Below are 20,304 nucleotides of genomic sequence, written 5' to 3'. Positions count from 1 at the left end.
AGTAAAAGAAAGATGGAGGTAAAGTAATTAGAAGACGGAAAAGAAAATCTATTAAAGAGTAAATGGAAAAAACGACAGCACTTGAGCTATAACTAAAAAATAAAACGAATTTTTCAAAAAGTGACTGATGTATTGAATTATGTTTTTTTCTAATAAATTAAAAATTTCTAATTGCTTAAAAAATGTTTTCACACATTAAGCAAGAAGGTACTCCCCGCTTAACATCAAATACCAATTTGTCGTTGCAAATATTTTTATTGTTCGATGGCACTCAAAAAAAAAGAAAAAAAAAATACAGGTTTATAAACTACTCGAGCTGGATTCGATTTGATTTTTTGAATAATTCATTTTTTAATCCAATTTTCGAAAAGAAATCGGCAGTTTCTTCCTCATTTCGTTAACTGGAGCTAATTGGCTAGATCAAGGGGCACCAGGGGAATAACTGGCCTGTCTTGTTACGCAACGCCAAAATCTCCTAGATGGAGATACTAAAATTCCTTTATCTTTCTCCTTTCACTCAAAACCACCAATACAATGGCGCATAGTCTTAGTTGTCGTTTTAAATTAAGCCGAGCTTTTTGAAAATTGAAAATATTTTTTTTTTTGGACTGTGAATATGAGCCAATGAAACCAAATTCATAGAAAAATTACAGTAATTATATTTACTTAGTATTCGTTTATATTAATAGCCCACATAGCATATGGAAGATTGATTAAAGTATAAATCACCACAATCAGACATTTTCGACTCCTTTTGGCGACTAAAAACTGTTTAATCAATTCTGCGATCAAAAGAAGACTCGAAATCGACTTCCTTTTATGAGTGAAATATGATTTATTGAAAAAGCAACAACAAAATGTAAATCGATCACAAAAAATGATTAAAATAAGATTCTAAATAGACTCTTAAATGTGTCGAGAAATAATCGCAAAGGCTGTAAAAGACACTTAAAAATTATTCCCACAAGACTTATAAATAATGGTAAATATGACTCGAAAAAGACTAAATACTGATTAGAAATATGGGCTAAAAGAGGCTCACCAAGTGTAGTGGCGCGTAGGGTACCATTTTCTCCCGACGAGGGAGTCTTTTCTGATCAGAAAATGAGCGCACATATACTTATTTTGATCATGCTTAATAATTTCAAAAAATGCTGGGTGGGAATAATAAAAATAATATGAAATTGTAAGTACTGTTACTATAACATGATCAAAATTTTTAAGGCTAAAAAAATCAACGGTTCTAAAAAAATTTGACTCCTCATTCCTTAAAAAAACATCATGATTAAAAATTCAATTCAAATCCATCTCTAGTGACTACCTTAGAACCGGTGCTGATCAGTATCGGCAGTATTTTAGTTCCCTGAAGAGAACTCAGTGACTAGTGACCAAAATTTCTGGTTCAGAACTAGATCTTAAGTACCAAATAAGTACAAGTTCGATTGAAACTAGATTTTCTCTGATTCAAAAATCGACACCTTGGGTTTTAATATTTCATATTTAATATGCCTTTAATAAACAGATAGCCTACAAAAAACAAACTTCTGGTAGCTTTAAGGAGCGTTGACTTTGAGTATGTCTTCCTTCAATATACCTTAAAACCTTTCTCTCGGGCTCGGAACTATCGGAAATAGGGAAAAGATTGTACTAGAGTCAATAGGTAGTATTTGGGTCCAGTTCTGAAACAACTAAACAAAATAACTTGATATTAATGGTAATTGTTTACTCTAGTTCGGTACTGACGAAATAGTGCGAATAAACCAAGTAGTTCTAAAGTGGAAATATGTATCTAGTTGAAAAATATAGAAAAAGTAATACAGCGCACCAGTTTTGAGCTAGAGATTTTTTCCAAAATTTTAATAAATACGTCACTTGTGACTACCCTATTTACAGTCTAGGCCGCCGTTTTATGTAATAACCCTAAAATTTGGCTAAATATCCTCAAAAAATAACCTTGTGAAAATTTGACCTTTATACGCAATTATATACATATATACGTTTCACTTTTACAAACAAAATAAATGAAGTAGAACAGGATATCGGTATATGGGGAGTGTCCATACCCACATATTAAAGGATCATGCGGTTAAGAGAGCGAGGCAAATGAAAGAAAATGATTTGATAAGGAAAGAAACGCAGCAACCGTAAATATATACAAATTTCACATAGTTTAAAAATAACGTGAGGAGTAAAGATGGCAAAGCACAATAAATTACTTCCACTTCAGTAAAATTTCTCGATGGATCAACGTGAAAACGTTACGCTTGTGAGTTTAGCAGACTGCAGAGGCGAATGTTTGCTTTGGCTTGACACAAAAAGGTTGTGCAAAAGTTCGAACACGTACAAAAGTAGATATGTGTGTGTTAGAAGGTCACTATTCCAAATAAACAGATGATTGCTATAAAGCGATGATTACGATGATGCTGATAACAATTTTGCTGATCCTTATTAAAAAATGCTCGTAGCTGTTTTTATACCAAGCGTACACAAGGGAATAAAACCTTTCGTTGGATAACGGTAGTACGTAGCATTAAGGAACCACTATAGATATAGACTTCCTTAATTATGAAAAATTATCAGTATCGAAAGGGATTTGTATTGAGCCAAATCCGTCCGTCCGTTAGCACTCGAGCTTGTGTAAAAATTTGGATATTTTTCCGAACTTTGGTTTACTGGCTTATCTTGACCCAGAATAGGTTGGTATTGGATATGAGTGAAATCGAACGATGACCACGCCTATATTGCTATAATTTATTACCAAAGACAGATAAAATGATGAAACTTGATCCGTGTGTTGACTTTATGACGAGCAATGGATATTTGGAAAAAGCTTGAAAATAGGCGTGACAAAAGAAGAAAGTTTAAACGTTTTTCAACCGGAAAATCAAAAGTAACCGAAGATATTGTGTTGAAATTAGGCGTGGGGACTGTGCTTGCCATATACATACATATATACACCTAACGAAAATGAACAAAATCGGTTAGCGTCTACGCGCACTTGAAAAACTTGGTATCGAAATTTCAGAAAATGGAAAAAATGCCAAAAATCAATACGAAAGACCGATAAAGTAATGAAATTCGATATGTTAAATTAATTTATTTAAAAGCTTTAAAGTCGTAACCTGAAAACCGTTATACCTTTCACAGTGCAATTTCGCATTGAGATTGTTATATATTGTGAAAATCGGTGGAATTCACTTTGCCATTACCTAGCATGGATTCACCTTGCTTCAAATCTATTTTTGTACTCAGTTAGCAGAGCTCACAGAGTATATTAAGTTTGATTGGATAACGGTTGGTTGTACATATATAAAGGAATCGAAATAGATATAGACTTCCATATATCAAAATAATCAGGATCGAAAAAAAATTTGATTGAGCCATGTCCGTCCGTCCGTCCGTCCGTTAACACGATAACTTGAGTAAATTTTGAGGAGCACTCATCTCAGATCGCTATTTAAAATGAACGATATCGGACTATAACCACGCCCACTTTTTCGATATCGAAAATTTCGAAAAACCGAAAAAGTGCGATAATTCATTACCAAAGACAGATAAAGCGCCAAAACTTGGTAGATGAGTTGAATTTATGACGCAGAATAGAAAATTAGTAAAATTTTGGACAATGGGCGTGGCGCCGCCCACTTTTAAAAGAAGGTAATTTAAAATTTTGCAAGCTGTAATTTGTCAGTCGTTGAAGATATCATGATGAAATTTGGCAGGGGCGTTACTCCTATTACTATATGTACGCCTAATAAAAATTAGAAAAATCGGAGAAGGGCCACGCCAACTTTTAAAAAAAATTTTTTTAAAGTAAAATTTTAACAAAAAATTTAATATCTTTACAGTATATAAGTAAATTATGTCAACATTCAACTCCAGTAATCATATGGTGCAACAAAATACAAAAATAAAAGAAGATTTCAAAATGGGCGTGGCTCCGCCCTTTTTCATTTCAAAATTAACGCTATAAATCGAACAAAAATTAACCAATCCTTCTGAAATTTGGTAGGGGCATAGATTTTATGATGTTAACTGTTTTCTGTGAAAATGGGCGAAATCGGTTGATGCCACGCCCAGTTTTTATACACAGTCTTTGGTCTGTCCTTCCGCATGGCCGTTAACACGATAACTTGAGCAAAACTCGATATATCTTTAATGAACTTAGTTCACGTACTTACTTGAACTCATTTTATCTTGGTATGAAAAATGAACGAAATCCGCCAATGACCACGCCCACTTTTTCGATATCGAAAATTACGAAAAATGAAAAAATGCCATAATTCTATACCAAATACGAAAAAAGGGATGAAACATGGTGAGGTAATTGGACTGGTTTATTGACGCGAAATATAACTTTAGAAAAAACTTTATAAAATGGTTGTGACACCTACCATATTAAGTAGAAGAAAATGAAAAAGTTCTGCAGGGTGAAATAAAAAACCCTTAAAATCTGGCAGGTATTACATATATAAATAAATTAGCGGTATCTAACAGATGATGTTCTGGGTCACCCTGGTCCACATTTTGGTCGATATCTGGAAAACGCCTTCGCATATACAACTACCACCACTCCCTTTTAAAACTCTCATTAATACTTTTAATTTGATACCCATATCGTACAAACAAATTCTAGGGTCACCCCTGATCCACCTTTATGGCTATATCCCTAAATGGCGTCCACCTATAGTACTATGGCCCACTCCCTCATAAAATACTCTTTAATACCTTTCATTTGATACACATGTCATACAAACACATTCCAGGGTTTCCCTCGGTTCATTTTCCTACATGGTTATTTTCCCTTATGTTGTCACCATAGCTCTCAACTGAGTATGTAATATTCGGTTACATCCGAACTTAACCTTCCTTACTTGTTGAAAATCTGGTTGTAAATAAAAAAGAAAACAAGCAAAAAATCGGGAAAAACAATCATATTGTCAAAATATCATCGATGGAATCGGCTAGATAAGCACTTCCAGCTTTACAAAAAGCGGCGTCGCTAATGACGGTGAGTGTAACGACCGTTCTTTGGCAGTCGTAATACAGCAGCACCGTTTTCCGAGGAAACCAAGCCTTTTGCCCTTTCCTTTAAAAGGGAACTAGGCTTATGACTACAGAAATACAGGTAAAATTTTGGAAAATGGACGTGACACCGTCGACATTTAAAATAATTACTTTTGCCAAGTCGGTAAGTAACACAAATTTAATATCTCGGTATATAACTAAAGTCGAGCAAAAAGCGGCCAATTTTAGTGGGACTTGCTAAGGCAATTTTTGCTATGATTGTAGTAACTTTTGTAAAACTGCTTACGGAAGACGACATATTCATATGAATAGGTGGCGCTTCCAGTTTCAATTCATTTAATTTTCGTGATATTTATCTTAAATCGTATGCCTAATTTATATTTAAGGGCACACTGCTGGGTATATAATGCTCGGTTTAACTCGAACATAGACCTTCTTACTTCTTTAAATTTGTTTTTGCATCTGCTAGTCTTACTATTCTATGCAGTAGCGCGCTCCGCCTACCACACCCTATGCCCTGGGTTCACACCCCGGGCAAAGCAACATCAAAATTTTAGAAATAAGGTTTTTCAATTAGGAGAAAATTTTTCTAAGCGGGGCCGCCCCTCGGCAAGCGCTCCGGGTGTATTTCTACCATGAAAAGCTCTCAGTGAAAACTCATCTGCCTCGCAGATGCCGTTCGCAGTCGGCATAAAACAAGTAGGTCCCGTCCCGCCAATTTGTAGGAAAATTTAAAAAAGGAACACGAGGCAAATTGGAAGAGAAGCTCGGCCTAAAATCTCTTCGGAGGTTGTCGCGCCTTACATTTATTTATTTTTAATCTTACTATTAATATATACATTCTACATATTATTTAAAACTTTCCAAAAACAAAAATTTAAAGTTAAAAATTTGTAATCCTTCCTTGACTTAAGCAGTGAACAGATATATATTTTAATATATCTATTTGTTGATGAAGAAAACTAGATAATTTACCTCAAATTTAGCTGGTTTGATCTGTTTTGGAAAGCACGTACTTGAATCCGCTGGTGACTTTTCAAGGTAATCCGGGTCCTTGAAAAAGCGAGTGAAAATCTCGAGATGTTTACTTTCTTAAATTTTACTGGTTTTATAATTTTTTTGGATTTTTTTTATATTTTTCTCAAAAATACAAATTTTACAATTAATCAACCACTACAAAAACAACTTACTTCAATTATTTATTTCGCACGTTGTTATATCCTTAATTTTTTATATTTTATATTCAATCGCAATTATTGGAATTTGAGCACACTTAACTCTTTCCCTTTACATTTTCAATACACAAAATATCTTATTTTCAATCTTCCCACACAATCGTGACTTTCTCGATGTTACTCACACACATTTGCTTATTTATGCTCCGGCATTTACTTCCGTTAGAGCCGAGAAGAATTTTATCCTTTTCACAAAATTCTGTTTTGGCACAAATTTCGCTGTTGCAAATCACTGCTCTATTGCAAAAAACTTTTTATACTAAATTTAATATTCATATATTTGGCACCCTGTATTTTATTACCCCGCTTACTTATTTTTTTACTATCAATATTACACTCCCACTTAGAGGTTTGACAGAGATTTTTATTTTTAGTTTACTTGAGCTTGCTCACAGTGGCAGCTTTTTGATAATTGGGCGTTTACCGTTATTTGACGCTTTACTAGTCTTCCGTTAGTTGCAACCAATGACTTCAAGGAATAAACGTGAACTGTGCAAAAGACAAATTTCATCACATCCTTTTGCCGCAGCCTCGTGATAAGCCGTGTTGTCATGGAGATTGGAAGTGATTGGAAGCTTGGAAAAGAAAAAAGGAAGTCAAAAGAACTGGTAAGCATATAAGAGAGAGAGAAACTAAATGAGAGGGTGCCAAAAACAGGAAGAGAAAATAGAGGGCGGATGACGTGGGGCAATTCAGAATTATTTATCTACGAAGAGCTTTTAGTTTGTTTACATTTTGTTTGATGCGGCAGTTACCCACCGACGTGTGCCGTACGTAAGGACGTTTGTCGTACGAAGCACGTTTGACCGAACTCTCAAGCCCGTAGGAATCAATGTGTGCGTCTGTGTACATGTACATAAGATATTTGTGTGTGTATTGTTTACAGAGAAGCACTGTTGCCATTGACCATTTTGCATGTATGCTTATGGAAACATCAACTTTTTCCAATTTAATTTTTGATATTGTAAAAGGCCGAAATACTATTAAATAAGTATAAATAGATTAAATATTTATAATCAGCACTTTTACATAATTATTTCGAATTATTTTCACAATTTTTCAAACTTTAATTAGGCGTTTTTGCATAAAATTGCAAACGGTCAAAAATTAGCGCACAAAAGTTTACTAGGCAACTCTGTCTAGTGAGAGAGCGATCAGCTGACACGTTCTTACGGAAAAAATCAAAATTGTTTTGATTTCTACGTTCCGGGCTACGTACGTACGGGCGTTGCACGTCGGTGATTTTTCGTTTACATTGCACACTCATAAGATAGGTCGTGTCAGCTGACACGTTTTTTCTACGTACGTTCGTGAGTAACCACGGCTTGAAACTTGCTACGTATTTTCATGTCAAATTCATTTTGCGTATAAACAAACTGTTGTTATTTAGTTCTGCATTTTAGCTTTCTTTCATTCGCTACTTTTCACTCGTTCCCTGTATTTTAACTGTGAGTGTTCGCTTGTTGACTTCTACAGAACGCTTTACGAGTTAGATTAGGTAGAAGTGGCCAAAATGAGTCCATGAGGCTACTAAAATTTTGGTCAACGATCAAACTAAAAGTCATGACCTATGTGAAAAAACTCCGTCCTGTTGACAAATACTAGAAGATTTCTAGCTCTTTTGTGCTACTAGCTTTTTCAAGACTTGGCAGGTGTGTTACTTCCAAGAATCCTAGTGTCTTAGCCTGGCGGGCGTAGGCATTGAGCCGCAAGCCGCACTTGATACATATGCTTTCACTGTAGAGGCTTAATTTGAAAGCATGTGCCCCAGAAGTCAGTGTCTAGTCAGCTCTACAGTTCTCTATTTTTAATTATAAGTGAAAACGTGAGCTGGCGGCTGGCAGACAGTGGTTAATATTATAAATTTCAATAATAGGATTTTATTTCAAAAAATACGCAGTGGAAAAAAACACAGAAGCGTTTAAAAAGCAAACATGCACTTGCTACAGCGTTACCTTTTGATGTAAACAGGGACTCTGCGTTCTGGCGGTGATGATCGCTGGAGTGATCTTTTGATATCGTTTCAAAACTTGGAGGGATGCGCCCCTCCTAGCTAGCTTATGAGGTTTTTATTTTCAGCTATTCCAATTTGCCCGTGCAACCAATTTTAATGTATATTCCTCCATATCCTGATTCTTTTACACTTAAATTATCTAAGATTTTGTGCTATTTGAGTTGTGCGAGATTTTTGCCTTAATTGCTGCTTTTAATATAAAAGTTATCACAGTAGCAATTTAAGCTTATTTCCACAAGTGCTTCTAAGTTGGCTACTGCTTCGGACTGAATAACATTACACTGATCTGGCAGCTTGGGGAACCGTTGGCGTATGGCGCAAACCCTACCCCTTCCATTTGTTTGGAAACACGTGTATCGCATTGTCTGGGGGCCTACTCTGTATTGCGATGCGAAAGAAAAAATACGCGAAATCGCAAAATCGGTACTCTGTATCTTGACATTCGCATGTATATTTTGACTTTCGCATTCACATTTTGCCCATTCGCAATTTTTCTCCCTTTTCGCATTGCCGGCACTCTGTAAAGCGAAAGCGAATGTCAAACAGCATTCATTTTCGCATTTTTCTTGCTACAAGTAATAGGCATTCGCATTGTTCAAATATGTAAGTATTAATTGATGATTTTATAAATTGATATCTTTATATTCATTTAAAAATATATAGGACAACTCAAAAAACAAAACAAACACAAAAGCAACAATTTGTAATCCTAGTGGACTTAAAATACACAAATAAATAACAATTAAATCGAAACTACTTTTTTATAAAGCATTTCTATTTGAAATCATGTCATTTTTTATTTGTTCTCTGATACAACTAGCAATATTTCCCATTCTATGATTTTCCACATTTTCTGTATTTATCACGTTCACTTCTTCCAGTTCAATTTCTGAACTGGGAGGATTTCTTCATTTAAATCAATCCTTTCTTCATTTAAATCGTTCCATAATGCTACAGAATCCTTTTTTTAATTTGTTCAACAAAAATTAATCGTTTGCCGAAATTGTAATCGCCTTGCTTCTTTTGTTCTCTTTCTTTGAGTTTGGTCAGTGATGCATACTCAAGCAAACAATTAGCGGAAAATAAAAAAACGACATTGTTAGCGATGCGATAGCGCTACAGAGTTCCAATTACCTTTCGCATCGCAATTTATTTTCGCATCGCACTGCCTTTCGCATCGCAATACAGAGTAGGCCCCCTGCTATTTGAGCGTCTTTTGCACTCTTTAAGCGCAGGTACGAAATCCGATAGTACTTTTGACCCTACGGTGGAAAAATATTTCGCAGTCTCTCGTGAAGAGACAGGTTCAAGGGGTGAACATCGTGAGAGCAGACTACCAGCCTTATCTACAAAACATACATATTGCTCTTTGGAATCTACATACATATTGAATGTAAATTATAAGGCCGCTGTCGTGATGTGGTTGTAGCCTATCACACTGAACATCCTGTGTTCAAGGCCAAACAAGTTTTTTTCAATTAGATAACAATTTTTCTTAGCTTTTCGCCCCTCCGCAGTCATTTGGCAAACACCCCGAGTGCATTTCTGCCATTAAAAGCTTCTCGGTGAAAACTCCTCTGCCTTGCATATGCCTATTCCCAAGCGTAAAACGTGAAGGTTCCATCCGGCCAGTTTGTGGCAAAAATTAAAAGGGGCACGACGCAAAATAGAGAAGATCGGTCTTAATCTCTTCGGTGGTATATCGTACAATGATACAAATATTACAAGGTAAACCCGGTGAGAGGCAAATGACGTTTAAAAAGAGGAATTTTCTTCAACAAATTGCTTAGAAATTTATCTGCGCCTGCGCGACGAGAAGAAAAACCCGACTTACCGTCAAGGTGTACGTAAGAGGTATCCACTAATAATAACAATTTGGTGTGATATATATCCGAGAAGATTGAGGTCTAGCTTTTCATCCAATTCGAAGGCTACGTAGCATGTACTCGTTTTTCTACGAACTAGCTCACCTAAATATATGTTTTATGCCGACCCAAAACTTTATTTGCTAAGGCGGACGAAGTTTTGGTGCCAAAGCAATGCCGAAGGACAACCGATACCATTTATACAAATTTACTTAAACGTTTTTGATGGACAGGCCAACACACTAGCTCTACACCACGGCGGCAGACTTTAGCCGTTTACCTGGTAAAATTCAGCTCCCACGAACTATCATACTCCAACTGGACGATGATGTTTAGCTAAGCTGTGAAGAGCTACAGCGTTGTTGCTGGCGTGGGCAAGTTATGGGAAGATCTCCACTGGGTTCGGAGAAGCAGGAGGGGGAAGACTTTGATCTCTCTTGGTGCCCCCTGTTGGCGTCCGTTATCGCTAACAGGGTTAAATGGAGTGACTTGTTACGCAACGACCAAAATCTCCTAAACGGTTAAGCACCAATTAACGAATTTATTTCCACCCGCGAGGAAAAGGGCCAAACCAAACCAAAGAATGCCTCCAAGATAATTTTTTCCGCTGTGGCGAGGACACTTGAGACTGCTGATCTCTTATAAAGTGAAGTCTCAACATATTTAAGGGTTAAGGACCAAGTGAAGAAGGATGAATGAAAAATCAAAATGGGTGGTCTCCAACATTCGCTTCTTAATTAGGTTAAGAAAGGTCTTTTCCTTTGTCCCTTTGCAAAAATAGGACGTGTTGAGGCATCCACTATATTGGCAACTCATTTCTTTGCCATATACATACATAAAAACCGACTTCAAAACTTTTCGAAATATTTTTTCACTAATTTCATAAACATTTTATTTGTTTGGCATTTAAAAAAAGTGAAAAAAGTCAAACCAACAATTTTTTTTTTTTGTATTTTCTTTGGTATGTCATTTCCACAAAGTTTAAGAGAGTGATTTTAAAATTGTCTTAAAAATTAAAAAACTATCACGGCCGCCAAAAAGAGACAATGATTTTACCTTCTATTATGTTTAGCATGTATCGTACCTTGTACTTATTTATTTCAAATTATAGGGCACTATGAACAAATTCAGGATATGTGAGGTTTTAGTTTCCATCCTTTTTTATTTACAGCAAGTTCGGGCGAAACTGACCATTATATACCCGGCGTGTGGTCTTTCTTATATAGTAATGGTACATTGAACGAGAAATGTCAAGAACATTATATGATATGAAAGCTAAAACATACAACCTATACAAAAGCAAATAGATATATGCTTCCGCCAGCAGCTACAATCAGCCCAGTTAGTTTTTGAGAAACAATGTTCTTACTAAATTTCGATAAATTTGGTTGCTTTTATTTTATAATTTTGGAAAAATTTTGTAACAAAGTGAAGTAAATCTAATACAAGAAAGCAGTTTAATATATTACTGCTTTTATTCTCTGAAAATGGGTTATACATAGAAATGTTATAATTTAACGTTCGATTCGAGCTCAAGGCCAGAAAAATAATTTTTTTCTAATGATAATTATTGTTATTTTTTAATTTTTCTAAATTTGAAAAATTGTATTTTGTTTTTGGAATAGTAAGTAGAAAATTTTTCAGACAACCTGCCATAGCTGCGCAGATAGATCCATTTCGAAGGGTGCTAAGCCTTCATCATCAGTACGCTTTAGGCATGCTGCGCTAACCATTTAGCTATACAGCGGTGGTTTTTTTGACTGACAAATTTGCTACTTCTATTCCTTTTTACCAACTATATTTATTCAGTGTTGCGCCATCTGGTGCAAATCACTGATAATGCTGGATAGTAATAATAAAGTAATTGACAATAATAAAAAAAAAAAATCCAGCATTATCAGTGATTTGCACCAGATGGCGCAACACTGAATAAATATAGTTGGTAAAAAGGAATAGAAGTAGCAAATTTGTCAGTCAAACAAAACCACCGCTGTATAGCTAAATGGTTAGCGCAGCATGCCTAAAGCGTACTGATGATGAAGGCTTAGCACCCTTCGAAATGGATCTATCTGCGCAGCTATGGCAGGTTATCTGAAAAATTTTCTACTTACTATTCCAAAAACAAAATACAATTTTTGAAATTTAGAAAAATTAAAAAATAACAATAATTATCATTAGAAAAAAATTATTGTTCTGGCCTTGAGCTCGATTCGAACCTTGAATGATTTATCAATAGGCCGATAAAAACAAAAACAATTGTTAATAAACCATGAGCACTTGGGAATGTCAAACAAAGTAATTGACAATAAACAAAAATCCAGCATTATCAGTGCTTTGCACCAGATGGCGCAACACTGAATAAATATAGTTGGTAAAAAAGGAATAGAAGTAGCAAATTTGCCAGTCAAACAAAACCACCGCTGTATAGCTAAATGGTTAGCGCAGCATGCCTAAAGCGTACTGATGATGAAGGCTTAGCACCCTTCGAAATGGATCTATCTGCGCAGCTATGGCAGGTTATCTGAAAAATTTTCTACTTACTATTCCAAAAACAAAATACAATTTTTGAAATTTAGAAAAATTAAAAAATAACAATAATTATCATTAGGAAAAAAATTATTGTTCTGGCCTTGAGCTCGAATCGAACCTTGAATCATTTATCAATAGGCCGATAAAAACAAAAACAATTGTTATAATTTAACATTTATATAACATTATAATAAAAGTTTACTGTAAGAATGATTTCAAAGCATAAAAGCAGTATTAGTCATACTCGTCTATGAAAAAAACTGTACTTAAAAAAAAAATAAATGTAAGGCTCGATAACCTCCGAAGAGATCTAAGGCCGAGCTTCTCTTCCAATTTGCGTCGTGCTCCTCTTGATTTTCTCTACAAATTGGCCGGACGGGACCTACATGTTTTATGCCGACTGCGAACGGCATCTGCAAGGCAGATGAGTTTTCACTGAGAGCTTTTCATGGCAGAAATACACCCGGAGCGCTTGCCAAACACTGCCGAGGGGCGACCCCGCTTACAAAAATTTTCTTCTAATTTAGAAACCTTATTTCCAAAATTTTGATGTTGCTTTGCCCGGGGTGTGAACTCAGGGCATACGGTGTGGTAGGCGGAGCACGCTGCCATCACACCACGGTGGTATCATTTTTATTTTATTTAAAAAATGTAAAACTGCATTTCATATTGCTCTGATTTCACTTTTTACACTTTACTGCCTTTTTGCCATGGACGGCAGTTAGTGGTAGTTAAGCTTATAATTTTTACTAAAATTTAATAGTTGCTAATGAAAATATTGTTAGCTTCAGCTTAGTGCATACAGATTTTAGTTCATTCATTTGGGTGGCGCATTAAAAACTTCCATTAATGAAATTTTTTGTTTAGTAAGGAAAAAATGAAATTACTGCTGTAATTTTTTTTAGTCGTAGTGCATGAAGGCAGCACCATCACTGAGTTGAAAAATTTTTCCAATAAAGTGTAATGCATTAAACATTTAGTGCTCTACCCCCAACTACGATTTTCATAAAGTGAATGAATAACGACACGTAACAATCCATTTGCCTAATTTCAGCATGATATCTTGAAGAGCTTAGGATTTATGGCTTTGTAGGCTTTTAAATTCTCTGCGTTCTTATCCATCGATTTCGCCCATTTTCAATACCAGGTTTTGTAAAAATATCTCAGACGGACGGACTGACATGGCTAAATCCAAATTGTTTTCGATACTGTTAATTTTGATATAAGGAAATCTATATCCATTTCGGCGCCCTTATGCCAATACATACTATGGTTATCCACTTAAGGTTATAATCCCCCTTTCTACAGGTACGCGTGGGGTATAAAAATGTTATGATTTCACTTGTTAGTATACAATTTTTCCATCAACTATCAAAATCAGAATAAGGTTTCAAATAGCGCATTTTATAATGAAAAAAGTATCAACTTACTAAAAAAGTGTCTCAAAAAAGACTAAAGAGAATTGTATCAAGATGGCAACGCTGGGTATGAGTACCGAACGACGCTTTTTTTAACTTGTTTTGAACTTGCACGACTTTTCTACAAGTTCTCGCTCGAATCACATACTTCCAAGCATAAAGCTGTGTATGTTATATGCCAACGGCGCTTTTATGTTGTCTGCTATAATATTTTTATATTTAAGCTAGCTTTTTATGCATCAAATAACCGTTATAAAAAGCCTTGCAGCTATAATTAAGCGCTTTGTGCAATTACGAAAAATAAAGCTTCGGGTTGTAATCTCAGCTAATTACAACGGTATATAATAAGGCACAGAGTGCTCGAACTTTAAAACTTTGAACGAGTATTCACAATTAGCTTAGACCACGAAATTTACCGAGAAACCAAAATTGTAAGTTTATTGCTTATTCATTTATTGTTTATTTCACACAATACACAGGGACAACGAAGTAAAACGTATTAACTGTGAAACACACAGGCATTAATTCTACACACACGCACTGCACCAAACGCAACGCAAAATTCTTTGACCTTATTTAAGCAACAACTTTTAAACTTCATACAGAGTGATATTTATGCTTTGTAAGTTTTCTATTTCATAAGCAATTTTTTGACTTGGGTGCATGCAGTGACCGCTACTTTGGACCTGTATTTCCGGCCGTCCATCACGATAGCTAACCAACTAAAGAGGTGCTTATAAAGTTTCATGTGATTTATAGTCACAAGTGCTCACCCATTGTACAGTGGTCCGGTTAGACTGAGGAAATTGCATTTATTTAAAACTTACATTACTAAATTTTGATTTTGAGGTTAGTTTTGGTTTCGGTTCAGCTGTGGTTTCAGCCTAGAAATCTGTTCTGGTTCTTACTTAAGACTCGGTTCTGGTTGCGATCCCAATTTTGGTCTTACTTTTACCCATTTTGGTATTTTTGCTTTCGTACCGGTTCGGGTTTCGCTCCAATTTAGGCCACTGTTACGGTGCGGATTAGTTTCGTCTCCTGATTTCGACTCCAGAATCGATATGAGTTTGGAATCGGGTTTTAGGTTGGGAAGCGGCTCAGGTTTCTGTCAAGGTTAAGGCCACAGCTCCGGTTACAGCTCCAAGTCTGTTAGAGTTCTAGTTTGTTGTTAATATGGGATTACTTTCGGTTTCGGTTCCGGCTTCAGCTCCAAATTGGTTAAGCTCCTAGTTTGGTGTTGTTATGGCTTAAATTTCGTTTTCGACTATGGTTAAGGTCCCGAATTCAGTTCCGTTTTCGCTCCAATATCGTTCTGCAGTCTAGTTTTTAGTTTCTATTCTGGTTTATGTGTGACTACGGGTCGGTTTCGGTTCAAGTTCTGTTCAGGTTTCAGTTCCAGTTTTGCCCTGGTTTCTCATTTGATTTCCAACCTTTTCTTTTTTCTTCCCTTCTTTTCTTTATTTCCATGTCTTTCCCTCCTTTTTGCTTCATTTCCTTTCGTCTTCTCCTTTGCTTTTGGACAGCCGCGACACGTCGAACTGGCCGCGAATTTTTATTTTATATTTTCTAAGCACATGCATATTGATACGGGCACATTAAAATTTAATAACCATCGAGAATATTGTAAGAGCTAGTGTTTTCAGCAGGTTATGCAGTATCTGGGGATGACGAAAGAGCTCGTCGTCGAATAAGCTCATACATGAAGTAAAGACAACAAGATATCATTTTTATCGCACACTTTATAGCGTAACATATGGGACTGACCTATTTCACACACACTTACAATGTACATGTAGTATGGAGTATCTGTCATTTTGCAAGTTTTGGCCGAATTGTGGGTAGAGTTTTTATGCCTGTACATGTGGGGTTGGCAATGATACCATAAAAACATGATTTCGTAATTTAGTTTTAAGTTTTTACAGCTCCAACCTCTATTAATATCGTACAATGTAGAGCAGGAAAACTAGAAAAAAAGTATAACGATGCCCTGCGTTGCATTATTGCGCTGATTGAAACACGCGCGTGCTAATACAGTGGCAGATATGCACATATATGTACAGAAGTAAAAGCTCTAGTGACCAGAATTTCTCAAGTAATGGGCGACTGGGCTGATTTAGAAAGCTCGAAATATTTCTCAAGTTAGCCGGACTAGTACAATAAAGTAAGAGGGTTCGATACGCGCAAATCACGACTTTACAGCTTCAGAGCTTCCGTAACTCTCAAGTTCATCTACGCGAGGGGAATTCTGTTACAAATATGAATGTAGCATACATATTTTTAGCAGGCCAGGTTCTGGAGATCCCAAGACTAGCGTTTGGGGAGCGGAATGGTCTAAAAGGTACAATGTGGTCATATTAAATCGTGACCGAGATGATCGGACTAGTTTAATGGTGCTTGTTACCGGAACGTAACGGATAATTATCCGGCAGATGACCATCAACATCGATGTTTTTATCGCTACAACAACAGCAACGGTCGAAGAATCTACCGACATCAATAATGGTGATCCACCGTTCTCTCCTTTTCATCTTCTTAACAATTACTGCAGCAACGACGAAGGCGTTCCAAACCTTTATGTATGTCTACCCGTAAGGTAGTGCCAGTTATTATTTGTACAAACGTGGAAATTTAATACATACTTTGGCTGTATCTGAGACGGTATCTTTTAAAATCCCATTTTGGCCGGGTTTGCTTTGATGTCCGATACCCCAGAGCTATTAGCCAACTTACGTCGGCTTAATATTTATTTATTTATCTCATATTAGTCTAGAAAATATAAAAAATATAACACAGATTACAAGAAAAGAAATAGACGTACTAGTATTTAAGCGTAAAAACTAAAAACTAACTATAAGTTTACGTATATAAATTATTTAAAAAGATTTAAATATGTATTTTGTAGGAAAAATGTCCAGACTCACAGGATTTGAAAGCATATTAAACTCTTTTAAAGCTCTAACAATCGGATCATTAGACGCGTAATTTGTTCTAACCGCGCATACCCAAGCGTGTTTTGTCGGGAAGAATCTGCCTGGTCGTACTCTGCCTAGCGAGATCGTCTGCAATGCTGTTTCCCTTGATGTCACTGTGTCCCTGGACCCATGTGAGGTGTACACGGTCTGTTTGACCATCTCTTGAAGACAGCGGTGACAGTAAATGTAAGTTCAGAATTGAACGAGTAAAAGCCAAGGGATTTGATTGCAGCCTGGCTGTCGCTGAAAATAAAGATTTCGCTGGCGATATGGTGTATTTCAGTGAGATCAAAAAAGGAAAGGAAACCAAAAATTACGGAAAATTCGAACCAGTTTCACTGCGTTTAAATAGTCCTTCCTTTTTCTTCATTTGTGTTCGGCTCACAGTAATTTTAATAACCCACAACAGCAAATAAGACAAGGGAACGTGGAAAACAAGAAATCATAAATGCACATAACTCCTCAAAGTCATCATTAATATATCCCACTTTTTTGGTCCTTTCGCTTTCGCTTTGTTTGCTCAGACGAGCTGCAAAGTTTTTCACTTTCTGCTGTGTGGTAGCGTGCAATTGCCAACACAGGTCACCCAACAACACCACGAAAGTTTAAGCGCATCTGCTTAGGGGTTGCTAAGCACATGAGCCTCAACCACTAAACCCATCTCCACACACACTCGCTTCTAAACACTTTACATATTTAAACCAAAATGCATGTGTGCATATATGAATACTTAAAGAATCTCCACAATTTCTCCTTCTTCGACACCTTGGCAATGAATGCACTTGCACTATCAACCCTTTTCGCCGATTGCAACATACTTTTGTTTTGTACCGACTTAATGAGCGCATCATGCCATAGCAGACATGTCTGCCGTAACGTCTGAAGCACATGCTGCTAAGGATATACGGCTTGTTGGTGATTTCACACAAGACGATCGCAACCCCAAACGAGGGCAAAACAAGCACAATGAGCTGCCTTGGTGGGTGATGCAGCGATGGGTTGGTGTGTGTGCTGAATATTGAGAGGGAAGACGTATTGCAACGCATTCGCGCGGAATATATATTCCTTGATTCAAGTGGCCTTCGTCCGTCCGGCTACCACTTTCCATTACGCTCCTTCAGTTTTAGCAGGAACCCTTACAGTTTTTGTATTGTTCTACTGAGATGAAACTTTTCTTGCCGTTGTCGTCATCTTTTTTTTTTTTTTAATGCACTGTTGGTTAATGTTTACTGCCTGCAAGTTTACTGGCTTCAATGTGCAAGTATAATGGAGTTTAGGCCTTTGCTTCAACTGCACTCTTGTGGAAAAAAAGGGGTGGGGGCTTAGCAAGGTGGTAGCAAAAAAACAGCTGATACCTTAACATTTCAATAGATGCTGCCGACGTTGTCTTCGTAAGTTGCTGCGTCTGATTCGTTTCACTTTCACTCAGCAAGCGTACAAATTTTAACCGTGTTGAATGTTATAATTCTTCTTATTTGCTAAAGCATTTTCCACTTTGCTTAGTTATATGTATATATGCATTAGGGTGTGCCTTATTTATAATTTTTTTTTAGTTTTTCCAATATCATCAATAAGTCAAATTTTTTAAGGTTTTTACTTGTTTGTGTATGGACCGGTAAATTTTTCGGAACCGGTTTCGTTTTTAAACCGCGTACTGTTGGAAACGGCTATTTTTTTTGATTCGGTTACTTGTTTAAAAGAGTTACATTTTTCGAAACCGTGAACCTGTTTCCTGTTTAGAGGTGGTTTCTTGTTTATAACCGGTCTATTGCTTGAGCCGGTTTCTTATTTAGAGTTGGTTTCTTGTTTAGAAATGATTCTTGTCTAAAATCGGTTTCTTGTTTAAAACTGATTTCTTGTTTAAAACCGGTTTCTTGTCTAGAACCGGTCTCTTGTTTACAACCGGTTTCTTGTTGGCAACCGTTAACTTTTAAACTGTTACGTCCTAAACATTTTTCGAACCGGTCTCTTCTTTAGAAGCGGTTTCTTGTTTACAACTTGTTTCTTGTTGGAAACCGTTAACTTTTAAACTGTTACGTCCAAATTCTTGGAACCAAATACTTTTTTGGACCATTAACTTTTAAACTGTTACGTTTTAAACGTTTTTGGAACCGGTCACATTTATGGGACCGAATATATTTGGAACCGTTAACTTTTAAACTGTTACGTTTTAAACTTTTTTGGAAAGGGTCACGTTTTTCGAACCGTTAATTTTTAAACTGTTACGTTTGTTACGTTTAAACATTTTTTGGAACCCGACAAGTTTTTAGAACCGAAAACTTTTTGAAACCGGTCACTTTTTAAAACGCAGCTTTTTTGGATCAAATTAGGTTTTATAACAGTCAACTTCTTTGTTATTTGGCCTAGTTGGGAACCGGTCCTGTTTTAATCCTCCTATATTTAAATAATTTGGAAAATATTGCTTTCTACAACTAATTACCTATTAGGAAGCTTTTACCTTTCTTGGAGCTGGTGAACTTCTCGATATCTTTAAACTGGTTAGTTGTTAAGGAACTGATAACCCTTTTGAAAATTTCTATTTATGAAACTGGATAGTTTTTTGAAGCCAGAAACTTGTTTTGATACTTTTAGCAAAAACTTTTTACGGTGGCCCTTGGGATCTCAAGGAAAGCCTTTCTTATCAAGACTTTTCCAAATAAAAAATATAAAAATGGCATAAACACTAAATCGACAGCTGAGTGGAATATTATCCTATCCCCGCTGCCAATTCGAAAACGAAAATGACAAAATTTTTGAACAACTTCATTATAAAGTTTTTGTTTTAAAACCACCTTATCTCAGAAATCGGTTGATGAACACTTTATTGTTTAATTTTTTCCTTAAACGTTCTGGCGTATGTCTAAAATATATTGAACTTGAGCCCAGTTAGGACATTTTTGAAAAAAATTCTGAAACTTGTTGTGAAAAATGATTGTTGAAAACTTTTTTAGATTGGGTGATTTCGAATCGCCGAAAAATCCAATAAAGCCCTCCTTATTCGAATTTCACCTAATATCTTCTCTGAATCCTCTTACGGGATGAGACAAAAATTTCGCTCAAACTATCATCAAAATTTGCTCTAGCAAATTAAATAGCATGCAACAAAATCGATAGAGCTTCTTTGGAATCAACCTGGTAAATAATTTTTAAGTAGTTTTTCTTAAAATGTTAACCCTAGACCAAAATATAGTTACTTAAATAAAAAAATATATATAATAATAATTTTCTAGCAGTCGCGAGTAG

At 36.0% G+C, this 20,304-nt stretch overlaps 1 protein-coding gene across 2 annotated transcripts in view; it reads right to left on the bottom strand.

Annotated features, from left to right (window-relative positions):
* LOC137251482 (serine-rich adhesin for platelets) overlaps positions 1–6,115 on the bottom strand; it is a 48,265-nt gene extending 42,150 nt beyond the window's left edge. For both annotated transcript variants that reach the window (XM_067786145.1, XM_067786147.1), the window contains exon 1: positions 6,004–6,115. The gene's annotated coding sequence lies outside the window, so the exon portion shown is untranslated. The remainder of the gene's footprint in view (positions 1–6,003) is intronic.
* Between the last annotated feature and the right edge of the window lie 14,189 nt (positions 6,116–20,304).

Source organism: Eurosta solidaginis, chromosome 4 (assembly GCF_040869045.1).
Source record: "Eurosta solidaginis isolate ZX-2024a chromosome 4, ASM4086904v1, whole genome shotgun sequence".
NCBI classification, from domain to species: Eukaryota; Metazoa; Arthropoda; class Insecta; order Diptera; family Tephritidae; genus Eurosta; species Eurosta solidaginis.
This window is presented reverse-complemented; position numbering and strand designations above follow the sequence as displayed.